Consider the following 14564-nt stretch of genomic DNA (forward strand, 5'->3'; position numbering starts at 1 on the left):
TTAAAGTAGATGCCTTTTTTTAAGGTTTTCATGCCTTGTAGGGTAGCTCTACAGGGTAGAAAAGATTTTAAAATCACAAAATTCTATTCTCCCCTTCCTTTCTTAGAGAATAAAGACTTAAGGATTCCAATTCATCCTAAGAATTGGAAACTCTCTGTTATGTCTATCTATCCATCCGTCCATCCATCCATCCATCCATCCATCCATCCATCCATCCAACCATCCATCCGTCCATCTCTGCAACCTGAACTTTTCTTTTTTTGTGAGAGAAAAAAAAGAAAGCTGTCTCACCCAGGCTGAAGTGTAGTAGCATGATCTCAACTCACTGCAACCTTTGCCTCCCAGGCTGAAATGATTCTCCTTCCTCAGCCTCCCGAGTAGCTGGGATTACAGGCATGCGCCACTAAACCCAGCTAATTTTTGTATTCTTAGTCGAGATGGGGTTTTGCCATGTTGGCCCGGCTAGTCTCAAACTTGTGACCTCAGGTGATCTGCCTGCTTTGGCCTCCCAAAGTGCTGGGATTACAGGCGTGAGCTACCACGCCTGGCCTGCCACCTGATATTTTCAAATTTTTCCACACAAACTCTGCACTTCAATTCTCTTCATTATGCCCCAAACATGTCATTCCTCTGCTCACCCTGAGAATTCTTCCTCCTACCCTTCCCTTCCCTTCCCTTCCCTTCCCTTCCTTCCTTCCACTCTTCCATAATAAAGATTTCCCTCCTTCTTTGCTGCCCTATGGTGGGAAGTGCTTTATATTACTGCTTATGTGTGTATTCATGTGAGTGGGGGTATGACGGAGTGGGCTGAGGGTTAGGAACGTTGCACTATACATTAGAGGGAGGATCTGGCCTTCTTGAAAGTAGCCTCTATATGAGTGTTGCCCAGTTATTCTCAAAGGGGAATTTAATCTTCAACCTCCGTATCAGTGGGTCTGTGAAGGTTTCATCTCTGCATGTGACTCAGTTACTTACAGCTCCATTTGGGCCCCAAGTTTGTCCTGACTCACTTCAAGGGGGCTGGGGTGAGGGAGACAGGAATATTCACAACTCCAATTCTCTCTTTTTTCTAAGTCAAGAGAAGTAAATATATATACATATATATACATATATATACATATATATATATATATATATATATAATATATATACACATGCATGCCAGTGGTCTGGGAATAAATGATTGCTGTGCCCCGAAGCTGATAAATCCCCTTCTTGGAAAGGCAGTGAGAAGAATCTATAAAATCATTTTATTTAACAGTGTATCTGTTCCCAGCACTGAAGAGAACAAGTGGCTGGTTATCTGATTCATGGCTTTAGAGATGTTGGATCTCTCTGTCTTGTCTTCTGTCACTGCTGGGAATCTCATTTTGAGAGAACAAATTTGATCCAAGTAGAAAAGAGAGAAGTTTGTATTGTATACACGTGAAACGTTGGGTCCAAACAAAACCTTCTAATAATTAGGAAGAGAGAGGAGCTGGCTCTTCAGGACTTGGGTCAAATGCGGTCAAAACGCCCTGCCTTCCACCTTAATTCCCTGTCCACTCAAGCTTTGAGAAAGCCCATATTTCTGGTGGATAATTTCTAGAGATCCTTGTAAATAGCAAATCCAGGAAAGATTGCTGTCCCTGGGCTGAGCAGAGAAAATATTTCAATTAGAGACTTAACTGCATGGGAGATTAGCTGATTCTATAGACATTTTCTTGACTGAACCCATCAGGGACTACACTAAAGCAAAGCTGCAGTGTTGCACAACTGCACTGGGCTCCAGACACACAGAAGCCAATGAGAATGCTGCCCCCTGGTGGTGCGCAGCACAGTGGCACTGGATGACAGAACAGCCTACAGGTTGCATGTTAGCTACTGTCCCCATTTGGGGTGTGTTGAATTGTGGGTCCCAAAGGGGTTGTCAGAAATTTCTGCCTGTGAGAATTCGAAATGACCTGTTTTCCAATTCAGAGTTCTTCCCTTCTTCTCCCAGTCAAAGGGGAAATTCTTGTTTTATACCACCTGGAGACAACGTAGGGCCCAGGCTATTGAAGGGTTGGAGTCAGTGGGCCTAAGTGCTTGTCCCAGCTCGGCTGCAGGAATAGTGGATCCTTTGTGCTAATGTGACAATCTAGCCTGCTGCTAGTTTCACAGAACCTGGTGACCTTGGGAGGAACATAGTAGGCAAACTACTTCGGAGATAGACTTTAAAAGCAGAAGCTGAGATTTTCACAAAGGTGGGGAAGGGAGACAGAAATCCTATTTCCTTTATGCTTAAAGGTCTGAAGTTATTCTTATGGTCAAAGCAAGAGGCTGATATAGAACAGACAGGCATAGATCCAGGACAGGGATCAGGGTGAGACTAGTAAGTCAGAGGTGCAACATTTAAGGGTACACCTAAAAACTCAGTAATCAAGATCAATAATATTTTAATGCAATGATTTTTAAAAGTTGGAATTAATGCAACAAATCCATGATAAACAAAATATCAAAATGTTAAATAAAGACAGGTTCCTATCCTGCCCTTGCTGACTCACTTCATTTACCTTGCCCTAAACCTAACCCTAGGGAGGCGATTCTTGCGGTCCTCTGATGCCTTGTGGTGTAATAGAGAGAATGACAGTAGGAAAAGAGTGGAGTTTGAGTTCCGCTGCTGCTGCTTACTTACTACAGGTTCTCCAAAGCCTAAACAAGGAAGACAAGAGATTGTTTCTCTTTTGAGATTGTTATGGGTCATGATATGAACAAAAAAAATACAACTCTTGTTTTTGGAAACTGCAGGTCTCCTTCAACTGTGTGTGTGTGTGTGTGTGTGTGCGCGTGTGTGTGCGTGCATGTGCATGTGTGTGCGTGCGTGTGTGCGTGTGTGTTTAATATAACTAGGCCTTTTAGTTCACCCTCCAGAGCTAACCCCTTAAGCCTTTCAGGAAGCCAGACAACATTCTCAGCCTTTCGGGCTCTCTGTTCGTCTCTTCCTTCACTCCTCACTGGCCCTTCCTTTTCTCTCTCACCAGAGGAACTATCTGCCCTTTGCAAGAGCTCAGCTCCCACGTGCCCGCCCAAGGTTTGCCATAGGCCGCATATCCTTCTTATTTTTAGGCAATAGGGAGGAAATGGGAGGAGGGTGGAGTGTCTTCTTTGAGGACATTGCCTTTGAACTGTGCTCTGGAAAGGTGTTGTCCAGTTTTCTCTGGCCTTCACTTTTGCCTTCTGCCTTGTGCCTTGTCAGGCTTGCGTGAGTGGCCCGCGCTTATTTGTCAGCGTGGTCCCCCTCTGCTTGGAACCGTCTTCTCTGCCACACCACCCCACTTAAACCACTTTCTCTTCTTACCTGGCCTCTTGCAATAACCACCTAATTTATCTCCCTGCTTCCATTTCTCTTAGCCTGTTATGGTCCCTTCTCTCCTCAGCAGGAGTGCTTAAAAACAATTTTTTAAAGAAAATTATAACATGCTGCTCCCCTACTTAAATCTCTCATAGGTTCCCATTGCATTTAAAATTAAAATTGAACTGCATAATCCAACCTAGGAATTCTGAAACTTTAGCATACTCGGAATCATCTGGAGGGCTCGATAAAACACAATGAGGTGCCCCATCCCAGAGTTTGTGATTCAGCAGGTCTGGGTGGGGCCTGAGAATTTGCATTCCTAACAAGTTCCCAGGTAACATTGATGCTGCTGGCTCCAGAACCACAGTGAGAACGCTGATCAAGCCTGCAAAGCCTGACCTTGATGCCCCCACTCCCCCACTCACCTTCTACTACTTTTCCACCACCCACTTGGCATGGTCATGCCTGCCTTTGTTCTGTTTTCTCAAATATCTTGTCCTCACTCCTGCCTCAGGGCCTCTGCACTACCTGCTTCCTCTGCCTGGAGCTTTCCTTCTCCAGATAGTCTCACGACCAGGTTCTTTTTAAATGTCTTAGCTTACATGCCACCACCTTGTCTGCCCGGTCTGCTTGGCCCTCCAGCTACTCTCCATCAAATCTTTCTGTTTCCCTTTATCTTGTTTATTTATTTGTTTATCTGTAAATGGTCTGTTTCCTTCATCAGAATAAAAGCTCCATGAGAGCAGGAACCTTGTCTGTGTTCTTTGCCAGTACCCAGCACAGTCTCCGGCACACAGACAATACGCAATATATATTTGTTGAATGAATGAATGAATGATTAATGAATACCAGTAAGTGGTGGAGCCAGAATTTGGGCCCAGGCCTTTCTCACTGCAGAGACAATCTTAATGCTTAGTGTGTGATTTGTGCTAGGGATGCTGAGGCACACACTTGGCTGGTCTCCCTGACTCTATTCTTGCACACACTACTCCCTCCGGAGCACTATTATTGGGCTACTCTTAGGAAAAGTTCACCTTGATAACTCCTGTTTCCCTTCCCAAACAAGTCTAACCTCCTTTTCCTGGCCTTCAAAACATGCATGAAAATAGTCATCTTGGCTGGAATCACATCTCTGCTGTCAAGTTCATTTATTTGGTTATGACTTTGGTTAAGCATATTCTCCATTGTTCTTTCCGATGACAGATGCCATGAAAATCATTATTCATTTGATCATTTACTGATTAAGAGCCTGGGCCTTAGAATCAGAGACGTCTGGAGGCAGTAATTATGTTTTAGGGCTTTTGACAAATTACCGAATCTCTATGAGCCTCAGTTTCCTTAATCTAAGATGAGTGCAATAATAAAACCTACCTCACAGGGTTTTTGAGAGGATTAAATGAGATAATGGAACCAAAACCCCACAGCACAGTAACTGGCATACAATAAGCAGTCGTACATGTCACTTAATTTGATGATGGTCTGTCTGTTTAAGTTATAACTGGAGCAACCAATAAAGTGATTTTTTTTTCTTAACTCCCAGGACAGGGTCAGAAGAGGGTGAGAAGTTTGGCAGGTGCTGGTTTGGAACCAGGTAGGGTGTTTTCTGAATTCTGTGGTCTGGTCTGCGGAAGAACTGCAGACAAACGAGTATGCTTTGAGAGGTCTTGAGTTTCCGCAACATCTTTCCTTATTTCCTGTCTTAGGAATTTAAGTGGGATCATCTTTGCACTGTACCTGCTGCCCCAGTGGAAGCTGAATGCCTTTTCAGGGTAACATTCCCTGTTAATCCAACACTGCTCTTTGGTCTCTCACAGGGTGGATTGTGGGGCAGTTCATTTCCATGTTTCAATCCCATTGGTTAAACACAGACAGGCCTTCCAGGGTCCTGTTTTTATCTCCATGAGGGTATGTGTGGGAGAACCAATGGTATCAGTATGTACTCTGGAGGGCTCCTCAACCTTGGATAAGGAGAAGTTCTCCGTGGATGTCCAGTAGGTAGAGGTGGCAACTGAATTTACTTCCTTCTAGCCCCATTCTGGATGCTTTTATTGACAGATAAAACCCCCACCCATGCCCATTTCTTTTCCCAGAAATGCCAGAATCTGATTTTGGGTCCCAGTACCAATTTCTCAAGTTCCTTTTGCACCCTGCCCTCGCTTCAGTGAATTCTCCTGAGTGCTGCTCCTTTACTGTTTTGCCTGGGCAGAGTGCAGTGGCAGAAAACAGTCTGTTTCCCCTGCAGAAGACATCTGCCCTTCCTCCGATTTCCACTTTTCACCTCTGTTCAGAGGCAGATGGCTTGTAGCCAATACTCACTTCAAGCAGGACATTTACATATTCCTGTCCTATTGAAGGAAATAAAATAAGCTTGGGAAAGCCTAGACTTATAGAGAGGTGATGACCAGCTGACAGGAGCCAGCCAGGAAAGCCTCCGGATCCCTCGGTTAAAAACATGTTTGTTTATATGGCACATCTCAGGGCTGCTACCTTTCCAATGCCATTCAGGGCAGGAAAGAGTCAGGCGGACTCGTTCACCTGAAACGGGAGATGGTGAAACTCTGGGGTGATAAAAGAAAGCATAACAATAGTGGCAGTAATATAACACATTTAAAATTCTACATCTGCCTGGAGGGCCTTTAATCAAGGATTTCAAAGCACTTTCCCAGATCTTGCCCATTCATCTTTACCACATCCCTGGGAAACAGCTGGCAGGTAGGTAGCAGAGCATTAAAATTAGGGTACTGTATCATTATCTTTGATACCGGCACTATCTGTTTAGACAGCATTTTTTCTGAAGAACTAAAGAGCTCCACACACATTATATTATCTGATTCTCACTTAGTCATACAACGTCCCCCATATTTGCTGACTTGCAGGTAGTTTGGAAAGCTTTGGATCCACAGAAATGCACTACTTTACTGCCTACTCCCTCCCCTCCCACTCCTGCATAATTCACAGGCACTTCCCACTGATGGCCTGGCTGACTTTAAGCTGCCAGTACCATCGGCTGGACCACCTACCTTGTCTATCACCAAGACACAAGCACCCTCAGCACATACATTCAGTTTTATGTCAGTGATACCAAAGGCTGTAGGAAGAACAAATCATAAATTCCCTCATCAGATTTAATTTGAGTCTAGTTTGTTGGGTTTTAAAACCTCACTTGTATGGCTATTAGATGGATTTCATGATTAGTATGAAGATACATCATTGGGAATGGATCTGCAGGGTCTACCAATCATACAAACCCATGGTTGAGGCTAAGCTTCTAGCACAGTCTCTGTCCACCTTGAAAGTGGGCATCACCTTTACAATTGGCCCAGGGGATTGCTTTGATTTGTAAGAACTTCTGTATTTCCCTTTCACTGAAGTCATCAGGCAAGTGATATTCTTCTGTTATGTACTTATAGTACATGTTACAGTTGTAAAGAATCAATCAATTGTATAATTGTTTCCTTATTTGTCTTCTCCACTATCCTAATAAGCTCTACAAGGGCAGGAGCTGCATTTGTTCTAATCACCCCTATATTTCCAGAGTTAAGCACACATCAGATACTTAATAAAAAATATCTGTTGAATGAGGCTAGGCACGGTAGCTCACACCTGTAACCCCAGCACTTTGGGATGTGGAGGCGGGTGGATCACTTGGGGTCAGGAGTTCGAGACCAGCCTGGCCAACATGGTGAAACCCTGTCTCTACTAAAAAATACAAAAAAAAAAAAAAAAAAATCAGCCAGGCGTGGTGGTGCACGTCTGTAATCCCAGCTACTCAGGAAGCTGGACCACAAGAATTGCTTGAACCCAGGAGGCAGAGGTTACCGTGAGCTGAGATGGTGCCACTGCACTCCAGCCTGGGTGACAGAGTGAGACTCCGTCTAAAAAAAAAATCTATTGAATGAATGAGGGAAAAAATAATGGCATTTATCACACTGAACATTCTCTGGCTTAGGGCTTCTAATCACACCCTTTCTGCACTGGTGTAAGTTCCATGTCCGGGCATCATAATGGCCCCCACCCCCATGCCATATAATCACGCACCCTGGGAAATGCAGCCTTGCCAACCCTCCCCCTTCATTTTCCTCAGTCCTTGAGAAACACAGGTGCTGCTTAGATAGAAGTCTTATATTTGGCCCAGTCTCTTCCAATAATTTAGTTGAGCTCTGGGCTCGGAATTTTTATATGGCCTGCTCAAAAAGCCCAGTGCTTCCAGCAAAATCTCTCACTTGCACCTGTTCTTGTGGTATGGAGAGAGAAACACATAAACTCTGGGGCCATAGAAACTTGAGTTAAAATCTTAGTTCTATTGCTTATAGCTGTGTGACCTTGGCCAAATCTCTTACCTCTTTGAGCTTCCGTTTCTTCAGCAGTTACCTGGCGATGATAACATTCACATTGGGTTGTCGTGCGGGTGACGTGAGAAAGCACAGGCAGCAGGCTCAGTAAATGATGGTTCCCTTTCCTTCCCTTCTTTCCTTGACCCCTTCCTTTGACTTATCCACCCTCCTGGCTGCCAGTTATCGTCTGGATGCATCTAGCTGTCATTCCCTAGGTTTTCGGCTCCATGCTGGAAGAGTTGATACTCAGACTATATTTAGATGCCTTAGCACTTTCATTTTTTTATACCACTGTGTTGCTATGGTGATGGTGGAGAGGGGAGGGGAAGGACAGCTTGAAAGGAAAGATGGAGCTCAGCGGTGAGGATCGGTGGCCTTGGCTGTGGACTGTTCCTGGCTGGTACTCTCCAAGGAGATGTACCTGTGCATTCCATCAGGAGATGCAGCAAGGAGACAGGAGGAGGCAGTGCTTAGTAAAGGCTCACAGGAAAAGAGAAGATAAAGAGGACTGACTGTTGGAAACTGCTCGCTACACTGGCCCAGACACAGCCTTAACTCCAGGAACCTTCCTTAAGTGGCTTCTCTAGCAATTGAGTCAGGAGACAGCAAACGGGGTTGGGTGGAGAAATGACATCAGTTATGTTGGAGTTTGGAAGATGTTCAGACCAGACTCCTTCACAGGAAGAAAGTCCCATCTTTATACCATGGCCCAGGATTGTCATGGATTCTGTTGATTAAGGAAACCAAAGTTGTACAAGGGCAGAAAAGAGAAGTCCTTTTATTTGTGCACGGAGCTCCATACACTCAGTGGATTTGAATGTCTGCATGGTAGGCTCCAAGCTGATGTAAAAACTTGCACTGTAGAATGATCCAGTGTTCCTAAAATGGTTACACATCATTTCACTGGGTCCTCAAAAGTGGCCTGGTGAAGTGGGATTATCTTTACATGAGGAAATGACATAGATATGTTGGCAACTTGCCCAATGTCACACAGCTGGTAAATGGCAGAGCAGAGAATTGAACTCAAGCCACCTGGACTCCAAATCTAATGTTCTTTCCAGTATACCAATGGTTACCAAAACTAATTATTTAAAGCTGAAGAAAATTTATGTGAAGATGAAAGCCTTTGGTGAAATAGAACCAAACAAAGTGGATATAAGCAGAGACGCTCAAGTTGAAGTGGAGAATCTCCCTTCGACAAAACCTCCTTCCACTTCACCTGCCAGAAGAGAGGGTCCTAGGCAGCACTTCTGTAAGGGTAGTGGTTGAAGTACCCATATTAGAAACATCTGGTATAATTGTAAAAGTGCCAATTCCTAAGTCCCAGTCCCAGATTCTAATTTGTAGATCTGGGGTACTTTTCTTTGGACAAGCACCCAGGAAATTTGGATAAATACTAATTTAACTGGAGTTAAACAAACAACTCTTGACTCAGAAAATTGGGAGATGGAATAAAATTGCATCACCTATCTCTTTTTCCTATCTGATTCCTCGAGCTCATTTTTAGCAGCCTGAGGTCAGGCATGTCAAAACAATCAGGCTGGATTGTCTTGTGAAGTTTTCCAACTGCCCTCTGGGCCTCCATCAGTGGCTGATCCCTGGGCTCTAGGCTATGTGGGTCATCAAGGTCCAGGTGAGGCCACAGCCATTGTCTGTCCTTGGTGGGGTCATCATTGTGCCTAACAGCAGATACAAGGAGACTCTGGGTGGAGGGCACGGAAGAAGGGTATTGGATTCAAGAGCACAGGAGGGGATGTTTATCAGATGAAAAGTCCCAAAGGAGCATGCAAGATTGGGACTAAAAATATGTTTATTGGCCAAAGCAGAAGGTTTGGGAAAATCTGCAGGGAAAGAATGCTTAATTTCTCATTCATCAAAGGGTTGAAAGAACAGTATGAAAAATGAAGGAGATTCTGAAGGTGCTGTTGAAGGGAGAAGTCAGTGTAAGATTTTTAGTTCTCCTAAATTCTGAGGACCTTAGGATGCTCCCCTCCCTTATAAATAACAGCTTCCTATGGGCAAACACTGTGCGTTACATACATTTAATCCTTCTCATTGAATCCTTCTCAGAGCACTATTAAGTACTAGTAGCATTTCTATTTTGCCCATGAGGAATCTGAAGCTATTAGAAGTCAGGTAACTTTGTCCAAGGTCACCCAGCTAGGAAGTGACAGAACTAGGATTTGACCCCAGTGGTCTGATTACAAGACCCCTGCATACTTGTCCAAAACCGACTGACCCTAAATAGGTGTAAATAGTCCAATTAAATATCCGTGATAAGATTTTCTAAAAATATCAGATTTCAATTTTTTTTAAATAATTTCTTGGGGGGGTGACCCTACTTAGCTGAAGCTTTTAGGTAATCCAGCACCAGGTAGGTGAAGGAATGTCTTCAAGGGGGTTATATTCCTAATCTCCTTTGTTGCTGCCTGCTCTGGCAGGAGATTGCATTTGTTCAGTTGTTTTTACAAAATCTTCTTAAAACAAAATCTTGTTAAATCAACAATAACAACAACAACAATGCAACATATTTATTATGTAAGCCCTGCGTACAAGGCAGAGCTGAGATCCCATCTCCTGAAGAAACTTTCCCCATGACTCAGGTCTGCAAGCCCTCTTCCTCTTCTGAACCTGGTCTCATTTCTAGTTTGTAGCTACCACGTGGCACCCAGCACATACAACTTCTGTCTTCTCTCACCTTGCCCTGTGAGCCCCATGGGGGTGTAGCTGTGTCATACACCTCTCTGTTTCTCCAGTGCTTGGCCAACTGAGGCTAGCTTAAGCCATCAAGCATTCCTCTGAACCAAAGGGAAAATGAAATTGAAGTAGGCCAGGGAATTATGGGCACAGAGGGAGGCGAGAATGGATAGCCCAAATTCACCAGCCTTCTGTGTAATTTCAGTACTGATGGAAATGCTCTTGAATGCATTTCTTTCTTCCCCATCTGTACCAATTCCCTTGGGTCATAATTAACTTTCATATCCCGGCAATTTTTCCTGGGGTCAAGGAGGGACAGGTAGGGAGAGGAGGGAAACAGGGGCAGGAAGGAGACGTGACCTAGTCACAACTCACAATCTGAGCTCATGGTCCAAAGGAAGGTGGCCAATTCTGATTTTAAAAACCTTCATAAGTTTAGGCTCCACATGATTAGTTTCTACTGTTCCACTTTGGAGACTGACCTAGCTCCTCTCCCCAGCATCTCCTTTAGATTCTGACCACATATGTAGAGTGATTGTTTTTCCAAGAATCCATGCCTCAAGCATGAAGCCTTCTGATGAGATTTATCATCTCTGGAGAGCTCTTTACAGTGGACGAAATGCTTCCCGATGCATGACCATTCAGAGTTTCCCAACCACCCTGCAGGTTGGGCAGGGCAGTTATCAAGGACCTCACTTTACTGCTGAAATGAAATTATGGGGTTAGTTTTGGGGGTATATTGGTCTGTTTCCTCTCTCCCAGAGGAAAACAAAATCCTGTTGGGGATTCAGCTGCAAACGTCTTAAGTTTTGGAGGAAGAAGAGAAAGAGAGGCGAATCCTTTTTTCCAGAGACAATTAACTCTAGCCCTGGTCAGCAGACAATTGACCGTATTTCTTATAACTTGTTGCCTACTATCAACTTCTAATCCCTGAAGGGTAGAAAGCCCCAATAATCCTTTGCATGTGCACTAGGCACTTCTGTTTACAGTTATTTCATTTTATTCTCTTAACAGCCCAGTGAAGTCTATGCAGTTAGGCTCACTTCCACTTGAGAGTTACAGGAATTGAGACCCAGTAGTGTCAAAAAATCTGCCCAAGTTCACATAGATGGTAAATGGTACAGCTCAGCTTAGGCTCATGTCTTCAGAAAATGAGGCCAGGGATCTTTTTAATACTCTATTCCTCTCTGTCTTTGAGCATTACCCAATCCATACCTGGACATTCTGGAGGCAACAAAAGCAGTATATGAAGATGGTCCATTTCCATGGATCAAGGGTATTACAACACAGGAGAGAAGTTAAGAGTGAAGATCTTGTTGTCAGGTTGACCTATGTTTGAGTCATGACTGACCACTTATAGCTGAATAACATTGGGAAAAGCACCTTTTTAAGCCTCTATATTCTCATCTGTAAAAGGATGTGATAATTAAGTGAGATGCCCTCCTGCAAATTACTTAGCAGAAATTGCTCAATATTAACTAATTGCTGTTGTGATTCTTGACAATGCTCCTGATATTAATCACTAAATCTGTTTTAATTAAGGGGTCCTGCATAACATTGTATCACCTTGGTTATTTTCCAAGATGGAGGTGGTATCTCACATGCTTAGACATCTTCTCGATTTCACCAACTTTCCTATTTGCTTTCCCAAAAGTGGCTATAATGTTGCTTCTTTAGCACACCCTCCATTAAGAGTAGTTTCAATGTCTGCTGTTGTCAACCTTCTAGGGCTTGAGGATAGAAATCCTGTGAGTGGGTGGTTATCTTATCTTTTCACCCTGCTGGTCATTATTCAGCCAAGCTGAACACATTTTTTTCTTTTCATGTTTTTCCTCACACTCTGTCTAGTCAAGTTTCTAAAGTAGCAAACTTGTCATTGAAGTGACCAGACAGAACACTTAGCATTTTTCTCACATGCACACATTTTCAAAGTACTTTTCCATCTCTCTCCAATGCTCAATGTCTAGAGGGAATGTGATGTTTTGGAGCATGGCATTAAGAGAAGGGAAAATTGAATGTTTTCTGGAATTGCTATATGCCTAATGGAGACTTGGAAAATATCCATTGAGAAAGAGGAGAAACGGAGTTGGAGTGAGAAATTAAGAAACTGTCTCAGCTCAGAAAACTGGATTTCAGGGACTGAAGAGCTCTAGGTCTCCAGATTCCTAGAATTCTGTTTCCCAAATGGTACTTGTTTGACATTGGACATGGGAGGTGTCAAGAATGTGATGGAAGAATGAGGAATAATGTTTATAAGGTGGATGATGGAAGGGAAGACATGGTTAGACAAACTGTGTAGTAGGGGAAGGATGGAAAAAGGCTTTACTGGACCTCAGAAATTAAATTCCATTTACAAATGTCTATTGAGTTTCCATGGGCAAAGTATGTGACAGGCATTAGGGGGTAAAGAAGTTAAAAAGACGAGTAAGACATTGTTCTTTATCTTAAGAGCTTCACATGACGTGGACAAACATTGAGAAATAGTGACCCAGAATCCATCAAGGCCAAATTCATAACTTATAGATTCTCTATCTGTGGAAATTTCTTCTGAGCACTGGTGTTGGGAAGGGGAATAGATTAGCACCCGATTTTTCATGCACAACAAAACAAAACACACCAACACACAAAATTGTATAGCAATAGTAATAATAATTATTATTTACTACTAAAAAAACACATACAATCAGATTATGATTTCTTTCCTTCTATGCATTCTCCTTGGACTGTACTGGTATTGTTGTGAAGGTGAAATATTGACCTGATTTCTCCTGGATAGCAATGTTTGCAGTTCAATCTGGTAACTACTTAATGTGATGCCCCAAAGCCCTTCTCTTACCTTTAACCCGACCCACCTCCCTGCCTGCAATGACCCACATTGACTGAATCCCTACAACACGCCCAGTCCCATTTGGCACCTGGTAAATGTCAGGTATCATAATACGATGCCAACACTATGCAGAGATGAATAAAACAGTTTCAAGATTTCGCAGTCCAATGGGGAAAGCAGACATGTAAGCAGATATTTATACTGTAGTCTCTGATTTATGAAACTGGGAAGAGCCTCAAAGACTTCAATGTTCCAATATGTCCTATGCCACATGTTGTTTAATAAAATAACAGCTAATACTTACATGTCATTTAATATGCTCCAGGCACTACTATGTGTGCTTTATATGTATTAACTCATCAAATCTCCACAACACACCAGAGTAGGAACTATTATTACTCCTCTCTCAAAAATGATAAAAACTGAGGCACAAGAAGGTTAAGTCACAGCTAATAAATGATAGAGACAGAATGTGAACTGAGGAGGTCTAGCTCCATAGTGCATGTCCTTAACCACTATACTATACTGCCTTTCAAATGAGATAATAAAAATTGCTTTTCAATGAAATGGAGGGAATTGTGGCCTCTCTCATCACCTCCGAGTCTCTCTCTGGCTTCTTTATAGCCAGCATTTATTGAGTGCTCTTTATGTGCCAGATACTATACTAAATGCTTTCAACACATCTCATTTAAGTCTCATTCAACTTGATGAGACAGGTACTAGCATTATCTTCATTTTACAGAGGAGGGATTTGAGAATAAGAGAGATTCAGTAAAATCCAAAGTTGCACAGAGAAGCGAGATGAAACCGGTTTTCCAGCCTAGCTTAGTTGGACTCCAAGCCCAAAGGCTTCCTTTGTTTAAAAAACAATTTTTTTAATTTAATTTCTTTCTTTTCTTTTTTCTTTTTCTTTTTTTTTTTTTTTGAGATGGAGTCTCACTCTGTTGCCCAGGCTGGAGTGCAATGGCACGATCTTGGCTCACTGCAACCTCCGCCTCCCAGGTTCAAGTGACTCTCCGGCCTCAGCCTCCCGAGTAGCTGGGATTACAGGAGCCCGCCACCACACTCGGCTATTGTTTTATACTTTTTGGTAGAGATGGAGTTTCGCCATGTTGGCCAGGCTGGTCTCGAACTCCTGACCTCAAGTGATCTGCCCCCCTCAGCCTTCCAAAGTGCTGAGCCACTGCACCTGGCCAATTTCTTTCTTTTTTTTTCTAAGACAATGTTATAGCACCAAAGCCTTCATTTGACCTGAATATCTTCTTCCTCTGTAATGGGCTATTTTTGCTGGAATCTCAAGAACAATAGGACAAGTATCTCCAGTTCCCTCTGCCTAAGACCAGATATGCCAAGCCTTCTGCTCTGGGAATGTGTTTGCATCCACCTCTTT

At 43.2% G+C, this 14564-nt stretch overlaps 1 protein-coding gene across 3 annotated transcripts in view; it reads right to left on the reverse strand.

Moving 5' to 3' along the window:
- SLC8A3 (solute carrier family 8 member A3) overlaps window positions 1–14564 on the reverse strand; it is a 144789-nt gene that overhangs the window by 28178 nt on the left and 102047 nt on the right. Inside the window, exon 1 of one of the 3 annotated variants that reach the window (XM_063697935.1) lies at window positions 7657–8119. The exons of the other annotated variants lie outside the window; for them this stretch is intronic. The gene's annotated coding sequence lies outside the window, so the exon portion shown is untranslated. Of the gene's footprint in view, window positions 1–7656; window positions 8120–14564 lie in introns of those variants that run through there. 3 annotated transcript variants of the gene reach the window in all.

Source organism: Gorilla gorilla, chromosome 15, assembly GCF_029281585.2.
Source record: "Gorilla gorilla gorilla isolate KB3781 chromosome 15, NHGRI_mGorGor1-v2.1_pri, whole genome shotgun sequence".
Classification (NCBI taxonomy): Eukaryota; Metazoa; Chordata; class Mammalia; order Primates; family Hominidae; genus Gorilla; species Gorilla gorilla.